Consider the following 10,314-nt stretch of genomic DNA (forward strand, 5'->3'; position numbering starts at 1 on the left):
CAGGGCAGCCGAATCCTGAGATCCTGAAAATCCATCTCTCCCAAAGCTCTCTAGGAGCCCCTTCCATGCACCAACAAATGAATAGTTGAAATACAAGTTAATAAAAAGTCCTGTCTAAAGCCGGGCGTGGTGGCACACGCCTTTAATCCCAGCACTCGGGAGGCAGAGGCAGGCGGATTTCTGAGTTCGAGGCCAGCCTGGTCTCCAGGCCAGGGCTACACAGAGAAACCCTGTCTCGAAAAACCACAAAAAAAAAAAAAAAGTCCTGTCTGGGGCTGGCACTCTTGCCAGCATCTTTAGCCTCAGTTTCTCTGATAAATTCTAAGCGAGTCATTTATAGCAAGAAGTTAATTCCCTTCTATTAGAAAATGTAGGGACTGGGTGTGGTGTCATTCACCTTCAATCTCAACCCTTGAGAGGCCAAAGCTGTTTACCAGTTTGAGGCTGTCCTGGTGTCAGAGTGAATCATCCAGCGGGGTAGTGGCATCAGCCTTTAATCCCAGCACTAGGGAGCCAGAGGCAGGCGGATCTCTGCGAGTTCAAGGCCAGCCTGGTCTACAGAGTGAGTTCTAGTACAGCCAGGGTCATTACACAGAGAAACTATGCCTTGAAAAAAATCAACTCCCCCCTTAGACAAATGAAGGAAGTCATTTAAATTTTCCCCTCAACAACNCCCCCCATTCCCCCCCCCCAAAAAAAAAAACCTGCACAGGCAAGCCCAAGCTGCACCCTGATCCATTCTCTTGAGCTCACTTTAAGCCCAACTGAGCTTTGAGGTGCTTTAATTAGACTGAGTTCCATCAGACTTGTAAGCAACTGATACATTTGTTTTTAATGACAAGAAAACCAACGCTAACTACCAAGGCAGAGAAGGAACTTGCTGGCTTGCTGACAGTCAAGCTTCAGGTGGTGTTGGTGACCTCGCAGCTTGACGTACCGGTCATTTGTCAGTGCCATGCCATCCAGCCCCGTAGCTCACCGGCCTCTACTTTGTGAGTCTTCGAGCTTCTGAGATGGTTGCTCCCAGCTTCACTTTCTCTTTTCTTCAGACTCGGCACAGAAGAAAAAGGGTCTTTTCCCTAACAGCCCTGCGCCTGGAGACTTGGAAGATGGCTTGGTTGGAAAAGTACCTGGAGTCCAGGGATCAGGGTCACAGAAACAAACAAACAAGCTAGGCTCAGTAGCACATATCTAGCATCCCTAGGACTGGGAAGGCAGACGGGTCCCTGGAGTTTGCTGGCCAGGCAGTTGAGCTAATGGGTGAACTCCAGCTTCAGTGAGACACCCTGTCTCAAATATGAATAAATAAATAAGGTGGAGGGCTGGTGAGGTGGCTCAGTAGTTAAGAGCACTGACTGCTCTTCCAGAGGTCCTGAGTTCAATTCCCAGCAACCACATGGTGGCTCACAACCATCTGTAATGGGATCTGATGCCTTCTTCTGGTGTGTCTGAAGACAGCGACAGTGTACTCATATACATAAAAAAATAAATTAAAAACAAGGTAGAGGAGTGACTGAAGATGACACCGGACATCGACCTTAGCCTCTACACGCACATGTGAACCAGTGCACATCTGCTTGTGTGCACATCTGTGCAGGCACACAGTCTTGTGCTTGAGCTGGGCATGGTGGTGTGCTTCCGTAATCTCAGCATTTGAGAGACAGAGGTAGGAACACTGTTACAAGTTCGAGACCATCCTGGTCCTACATACAAAGTTACAGGTTAGCCAAGATTTCGTTACTTACTAGATCTTTCTCAAAGTAAAGTCAGTGGGCCTAGAGAGACTGCTCAGAGCTTAACAAAGGTTGCTTTCTCAGGGGACATGGGTTTGATATTCAGCACCCACAAGTTACCACAGCCATGTGTAACTCCAGTTTCAGGGGACCTAGAGCTCTCTTCTGGCCTCTGTGGGCACCAGTACAAGTTTGCAGTGTCCTTACTTAGACACAGACAAAATACTCATAAGATTAAGAAAGAAAAATCTTGGCCAGGTGGTGGTGATGTGTGCCTTTAGTCCCAGCTCTCAGGAGACAGAGGCAGGAGCATCTCTTGGGATCCGAGTTTGAAGCCAACCTGGTCTGCAGAGAGTTCCAGGAGAGCCAGGACTACAGGAGAAACCCTGTTTTGAAAAATCAATACAAATGAAAATCTTTAAAATTTTTCTGAGCCAGGCATGGTGATGCACACCTTTAATCCCAGCACCCGAGAGGCAGAGGCAGGTGGATTTCTGAGTTTGAGGCCAGCCTGCTTGACAGAGTTTCAGGACAGCTAGGACTACACGGAGAAACCTTGTCTTGAAAAACCAAAACCCCCAAACAAAATAAACTCTTGGGCTTGGATCTTGTTGGCTTCCGTTAGGTCTGTTGACCATCCTGAGCAGATCTGGATGACTTGGGTGGAATCTCAGATCAGTTTAGACGCTTAGGAAAGTCAGAGTTGAGCCTTTACTAGTCAAGGAAGAGAACAGATAGTTTTCTGAAAGAAAGAGGACAAGATGTCACCCTTGGCACCTCAGCTGTCTATGTCCGGTCTCCTCAGCACCTAGCAGCCCTCCCTCCCTCACGTCCGGCTCCTGGATGCTCATCTGTCAGATGGGGTGTGTGTATTACAGGTCTCTAGCTGCGGTGGGCAGTTGTGTGTGTGCGTGCACCTGGCAGCAGAGTCTGAGCTTTGTGGAGGTTTAAAAATCCCCTGCGCCCCTCCCCCTCCTTCGATGTGGTATACGTGACACATGGGTCATGCATCTCCTCCCTGGGCTTCTTCCCTTCGCCCCTGTGACTCATCTGTTTTTCTTTGCCTCTTCCCGCTTCTTCATTGTCCTGCTGACCTTATTATCTTCCTAGAGATCTGTCTGCTCTGCCTGTGGATCTCAATCCCCAACAAGTAGGGCTGGTTGCGCCTCTCCAGGGAGCCCTCCCTACTCAGCGCCCAGCTCACTGGTCAGCTGCCTGTTGGAAGGGTCCCAAGGCATCGAGGTCTCCTGAGATGCGGCAGGGCCAGTGTGGAACTCAGCTTCCATCTGAGATTATTTTCCTGTCCTCTCCATCCTGGTCTTGACCACTCATTTATCCAGTGCCATCAGCTGGATCTGGGGAGGTATCCTGAGGTACACACACACACACACACACACACACACACACACCAGTAGCTACTCTTTTGGAATGTTTTGGAATGGCTTTTATGTGCCTGGGACAGATATGACTCAACAGTATGAGGAGTATGAGGCCAGCTTGGACTGCGTGTGACTCAGTCTAAAACAAAAACAAAACAAAACCCCCAAAACAACCAAACAAAAAACCTACAACCAAAGAAAAAAAGAAGCACTCAGATACGGCATTACACACCTTTCATCCCAGCACTCAGGAGGCAGAGAGAAAAGCAGGCAGATCTCTGTGAATTCAAGGCCAGTTTGGCCTACACATTGAGTTCAGGGACAACCAGGGGTAAATAGTAAGACAACACCAATACCAACAGTACACCTCCCTATCCCCACCCTCACACTCACTCACACACACAAACACACACACACACACACACACACACACACAAACACACAAACACACACACACACATCCACACACACTCACATCTACACCACCATGCTTGGCACAAATTATTTAATTTTTGAAACTTTTTGTTTGTCTATTGAGACAGGTTTCTCTTTAGACCAGGCTGGCCTCAAACTTAGAGATCTACCTGCCTTTGCCTGAGTCCCGAGATCACGGAAGATGTGCACCACCCCAGCCCAATAGATAAAAACCACATTTACATCAAATTTACATAAGTTATGCAAAGTTCCCTCTTTTAACTGGGGAAAGCAGAAGAAGTGGGGCAGGGCTCAAAGCTCACTGGTGGGGGTGGGTAGAGAAAGTACTTGTTGTACAAGCACGAAGACCAGAATTCAAATCCCCAGTATTCATGTAAATGCCAGGCAGGTGTGGTGGCCAACCTGTAATCCTCAGGAAGTGGAGACAGGAATTCCCTGGAGCAAGCGAGCTAGACTAGGTAAATAAGCAAGATCTGGGGTCCCGTGGGAAACCTGCCTCAAGAAATATGGTTGGAAAGACCCCGCATCAACCTCTAATCTCTCTCTCTGTCTCTCTTTTTTTTTTTTTTCCTTTTTTTGGTTTTTTCGAGACAGGGATTCTCTGTGTAGCCCTGGCTGTCCTGAAACTCACTTTGTAGACCAGGCTGGCAGTGAACTCAGAAATCCACCTGCCTCTGCCTACTGAGTGCTGGGACTAAAGGTGTGCACCACCACTGCCCAGCTAACCTCTAATCTGCATATGCACACACACCATAGCATACATATGAAAAAAAAACACAGAAACCCTACTACTCTGCCCACATGACACTCCCTACCACTGGTACCCCTGGGGCTTTCTGTTCTTTTGATACAAGTTTTTCTGTTGAATTTTCTCCTGGGCACCACCCAGAGTATTTCAAGTCATCTAAGGAGGCCATTCCATGGTAAGTTCCCGAGTGCCATCTACATGGCCCAGAGCTTTTGTGTCTTCCTTTTACGCGTAATTCTGGCTCTCTAAGGCGCCACACAGTGGCAGGTTCTTCAGACTTTGCAAGGTTAATTGTCTCTGCTGTGCCTTCCTGAAGCACAGGCTAGGCTGAGGCTCTGGGCTTCCATGGTGTCTCCAGTACTATCTACATTGGCCTTTCTACTTGGCCTGTTTTCTGTGCCTGTCTCCTACACTTGAGGACAAACAGATCCTGGTACACTTCAATAGCTGTCTGAGGAGTGAATCCCCAAGTAAAGGAGGAGGGACTGTCTCCAGCCCAGTCCCAGGACAAATCCCCTAATACTCTTGTTTCCAGAATGTTCTAACCAGCCTTGAGGCTGAGGTTCTGTTACACAAAACCTACTTGGCACATCGATTAAGAACACTGACTGCTCTTTCAAAGGTACTAAGTTCAATTCCCAGCAACCACATGGTGGCTCACAACCACCTGTAATGGGATCCAGTGCCCTCTTCTGGTGTGTCTGAAGACAGCTAGCTATGGTGTACTCATATACATAAATCTTTTTTTTTTTAAGCCTACTTGCCAATGAGGTTAGTAGGTCTTCAATAGGTCACATCTCTCTCCTGGAATGCCTCTTGCCCACAACATCAGTGGTCGCCAGTCTGCAGTGGCTTAGACTTGACACTTATGCTAAATATCACTCAGGAGCAAAGCCCTTTTGTTTTTGTTTTTGTTTTTGTTTTTCAAGACAGGGTTTCTCTGTGTAGCCCTGGCTGTCCTGGAACTCACCTTGTAGATTAGGCTGGCCTTGAACTCACAGAGATCAGCCTGCCTCTGCCTCCTGGGTGTTGAGATTAAGGGTATGCATCACCACTGACCAGCAAAGCCTTTTCTCATAATAGTAACTAATGGTTGGTAGGGTCCCAAAACCCAAAACAACCCAAGCAGACATAAGAAGAGTCCACAAAAGCAATATCTATGTTTGAGATAGGCAGCAAAAACTGACCAGTCAGGGACAGCAGCACAGACTCAGAAGCTGACAGCAACCCCAAACGTTCATCTTAGTAAACATTTAAACAGAAACATCACAAGGCCCATGCGCATCTGTCCTAAGATACAGTTACAATTTTTCATCAATCAGTCTTTTTTTTTTCTCTCATGGTTATGTTTTGGGGAACAAAATAAGAATAAGGAGAAAGTTGGCTAGCCATCTGGAAAGCTCCCCTAGACCCCGGGAAAATCATTTCAGCTGATGATCAAAATGGAGTCTGAAAACAAAATGGTAGCCCTTAAGGGTTATAAGTCTCATTTGATTGATCCCAACATGGCTTGCCTGGAAGCCTGTCTTTCTGAAGATTGGGCATGCTCCCCAGGACCCGAGCCTTTTTTTTTTTTTTTTTTTTTTTTTTGGTTTTTCGAGACAGGGTTTCTCTGTGTAGCCCTGGCTGTCCTGGCACTCACTTTGTAGACCAGGCTGGCCTCGAACTCAGAAATCCGCCTGCCTCTGCCTCCCGAGTACTGGGATTAAAGGTGTGCGCCACCACACCCGGCGACCCGAGCCTTTTGGAAGGTCACAAGAGACACAGCCAGGTCCTCTTCTACACAACTGTCCACCAGCCAATTGAATAGTCACTAGTCACCATCGTTGACCAACCTCTCTCCTCTCTCTCTCCTCCTCTCAGTACTGAGGAGTGAGCCAGGGCCTCATACGTGGTAAGCAGGCCATCTACCACTGAGCCACATCCTTGGCCTTCTTTTAAAAAAAAAAAATTAGTGCAATTGAATTAGTTGGTTATTTTATTTTATTTTAGAAAGGGACTCAGCATGTAACTCTGTCTGACCTGGAATTCAGAGATGGTTCTACCTCCCTCATGCTGGGATTAAGGGCATGTACCACCATGCTTTGCTATTTTGGGACAGGGTCTCACCGTGTCCAGCCCTGGCTGGTCTGGAACTCACAGAGATCCCCTGTCTCTGCCTCGAGTGCTGGGATTAGTCGGGCATGTGCAGCACCATGCCTGACTCACTTCTTTATTTTTGGGACAAGAGTCTGTTTATGTACTGTAGGCTGGCCCTAAAGTTGTGATCCTCCTGCCTCAGGTTCCTGAGTGGCTGGGATTGCAGGCTGTCCCACCAGGCCCAGGTCCCCTGCATCTCCTGACCAGTCCATCAAGTGTCCCTCTGTGCTGGCTTGTTCTGTGTCTAGAGTCATTAGAGAGAAGGAAACCTCAATTGAGAAAATACTTTCAGAAATCAGGCTGTAGGCAAGCCTGCCGGGAATTTTCTTAGTGATTGTATGGGAGGTCCCAGCCTCTCATACATTGTATGGGAGCATCCTTAGGCTGGTGGTCTTGAATTCTATAAGAAAGCGGGCCTAGCAAGCCATGTGGAGCAAGCCAGCACTCCTCCATGGAATGCTAGATCAGTTCTGGTCTCCAGGTTCCTGCCTCGTTTGAGTTCCTGCCCTTCAATAATGGACTACACCATATTGAAGGGTAAGTTCAATAAACCCTCTTCTCTCCAACTTGCCGTTGATAATGGCTTTCATCATCTTTCTATTAATAGAACTTTAGGCTCAACATCAGTTGGCAGGTTTGGGAAGAATGAACACCACCTCCCTCCATCCCCCCGAGCTGGGTTGATGAAGACACCGGTACTGAAGTGGGCAACTGGACTCTGTGACATTTTTAAAGGGTTGTGGATTCTTTGTGCTTGGGGCAACCCCCTCAAAAAAGTTCTCACCCTAGCGTAGTTGGGCACATCACCCTCACTACAGGACAGTGTGACCTTTTGGTCTGACACCCACAGGTTCCACTTAACTTCCTTTACTCTGTTCTTGGTTCAACTTTATTGCTACATCCAGTTCTGGCTGCAGATTGTGAGATCCACCCTGAAAACTGGGCATGGTGGCACACGCTTGGAACCTCAGCCATTGAGAGTCTGAAGCCGGAGAGTCATCTCGAGACCATCACCAGCTGGGCTACCTAGTGAGGAAGGAAGGAAGGAAGGAAGGAAGGAAAGAAAGAAAGAAAGAAAGTGGGGGGACCTGGGGAGATGGTTCACTGGTTAAGAGCACCGGCTGCTCTTCTGGAGGACCAGAGTTCAATTCCCCACCACCCACATAGCAATTCACAGCTGTCTATAACTCCAGTTCTAGGGTATTCCCCACTCTCATGCAAGCAACACCAACACATTAAAAATTAATAAATTTAAAAAGAAAGAGGGAGGGAGGAAGAGAAGGAAAAGGAAGGAGGGCTGGAGCTAAGGCACTGTTGTTAGAGCACTTGCCTGGTATGCAGGAAGTCTTGGGTTTGATCTTCCAGGCTGCAGGAACCAGGTACGATGGTTCACGCATGGAATCTGAGCAGTCGGGAGATGGAGAAGGAATTCAAGCTCATCCTCAGCCCCACGGCAAGTTTGAGGCCAGCCTGAGCCACCTGATTGGTAGTTATTAGTAGTATCCAAGCCTCTGACAGCTAGATGCCAGTGCAATACCCTCCCCCAAAGCATGACAACCAACTGTGTCCCTAGACACAGAATATCCCTTTCCGTTTAGAGCTGGTGTGTGTGTGTGTGTGTGTGTGTATGTGTGTGTGTGCTAAGATGCCCTAGAGCAGATGTTCCCAACCTGTGGGTCCGACCCCTTTGAAGCTGCTTTATGATCCTTTCACAGAGACAGTTTAAGACCATTAGAAAACACAGATGTTATAGAGTTAGGGAGGTTGAGAACCACTGCCCTGGAAGGAACTAGCAATATGGGCAAGAGAAGCAGATGCAGGAGGGCCCAGTTCAAGACCACTGCTGGCTACAGAGTGTATCATTGTCTCAAAACAAAACAAAAAGCAAGGTGTGGCGGTGCCTGCCATTCATCCCAGCACCCAGAAGGCAGAGAGACCGGTCTGATCTCTAAGTTTCAGGCCAGTCAGGGTTTCAGGCCAGTCAGGGCTACATAGGGAGAACCCCTCCTCAAAAAACAAACAAACAAACAAACAAACCAAAACCAGAAAGGGGAATGGGCTGCCAGGTGCTGCACAGATGACCTTGAGTAGCTCTGAGGGAGCCTGGGCGAGCTGAATTGGGTGGACTGGGTTCTTACCAGTTTTCTGAGGTCAAGGACAGAGCACACTAACCCAACTGGGTCCCTTCCAGCTGGGCTGCACTGCCCCCTGGTGGTCAGTGAGGCCTAAGGCACCCACCTGCCAGCTCTCTCCCCGTTCATTCTTCCTTTTGTCACAGAGGACTCAAAGCAGTTCATACAAACATCTATAGCCAGGGTGCCGATGAGGTAGTTGGATGAATGAACACACGTGCCGCCAAGCCGGACATCCTGAGTTTCATCCCTTGCATCCAAATGCTGGATGGAGAGAACTGACTCCTGTGGGCACACATGCGGCACATGTATGCAATAAACAAACAAGCATAATATAACATCTCGGTTGTAGATATGGTTTTGTTTTGTTTGTTTTTTTTTTTGAGACACGGTTTATCTATGTATCCCTGCCTGTCCTGGAACTTACTATGTAGACCAGGCTGGCCTTTAACTCACAGAGATCTGCCTCCCTCTGCCTCTTTAGTGCTGAGATTAAAGGTGTGAGCCACCATTGCCTAAACCCATATTATGGTTTTATGAAAGCATTTATATGTATGAAAATTTAACTGTATATTTTAAAAGATTTATTTTATGTGCATAAGTGTTTTGCAGGCATGTATATCTGTGTATGCAGGTACCACATGTATGCAGTACCTATGGAGGCCAGAAGAGGGCGATGAATACCCTGGAACTGGAGTTGACTGTGCCGATGAACCCTGTCTTCCCGCAGGGGCAGGCAGTCAGTGCTTTTAACCACCACACTACTTCTCTGCCCCTCTGAGTGTATTTTAGTTACATTCACTGCAGTGAACAATCTGCATTATTCATCTTTTGATAGGTATCATTTTTTTCCTCCTCCTTTGACTGAAAGAGAATGCAGCCTAGATTTTCAAAGACAAAGTGGATACTGACATAAAAAGACAAAAAACAAAAGCAAAACTGGGCATGGTGGCTCACGCCTCAAATCCCAGCACTCAGGGAGGCAGAGGCAGGCAGATCTCTGAGTTCAAGGCCAGCCTGGTCTACAGAGTGATGTTCAGGACAACCAGGGCTACACGGAGAAACCCTGTCTTGAAAACCAGAAAGGGGGGGTGGGGGAGGGGAGGGGAAGAGGCAGGCAGACGGACTGTGCATTGCTCTCTGAGGACCTGAATTTGGCTCTCTACTCTAAATCCTGGGGTTCAGATATGACCTCAAAACCACATTCACTTATGTTTACACTATCTGTCCATACACATATTAATTTTAAGATAATAAAGATACATCCTCCACCAAAAAAAAAAAAAAAAGAAAAGAAAAATCACAGAACTCTATGAAGGTCAAACAAAACCAAGCCTAAGAAATAACGCGGAATGAAGAGGGAGGAAGAAAGGATTTGTCCTGTTCTCCTTTTCCATAGATAAGAAAGTACCAGAACTTTCTAGGAAGTGGCCAACCTTTGAACACACTCAGCAATGGAGGGTATCCATCTGTGTTCAGGTGTGAGCTCTTCTTGGTGGCACTGAGCTCTGGCATGAAGCACCCAGGGCTGTTCACTCTCCCTTGCATGCTACCATCTACTCCTCTGGGCTGGTCCCTAAAGAGGCTCTAAGAGCCCTACATGCAGCGTAAGCAAGCCTAGGGCAGCCACTCTCCTCCTGAGGCAGGAGGATCCCCGAGCATTTGAGGGCAGCTGGGGAAGGGCGGTCTAGGTCTCATAGCAAGGTCCCGATTCAGAGAGAGAGAGAGAGAGAGAGAGGAAGAGAGAG

This window comes from Mus caroli, chromosome 15 (genome assembly GCF_900094665.2).
Source record: "Mus caroli chromosome 15, CAROLI_EIJ_v1.1, whole genome shotgun sequence".
Taxonomy (NCBI): Eukaryota; Metazoa; Chordata; class Mammalia; order Rodentia; family Muridae; genus Mus; species Mus caroli.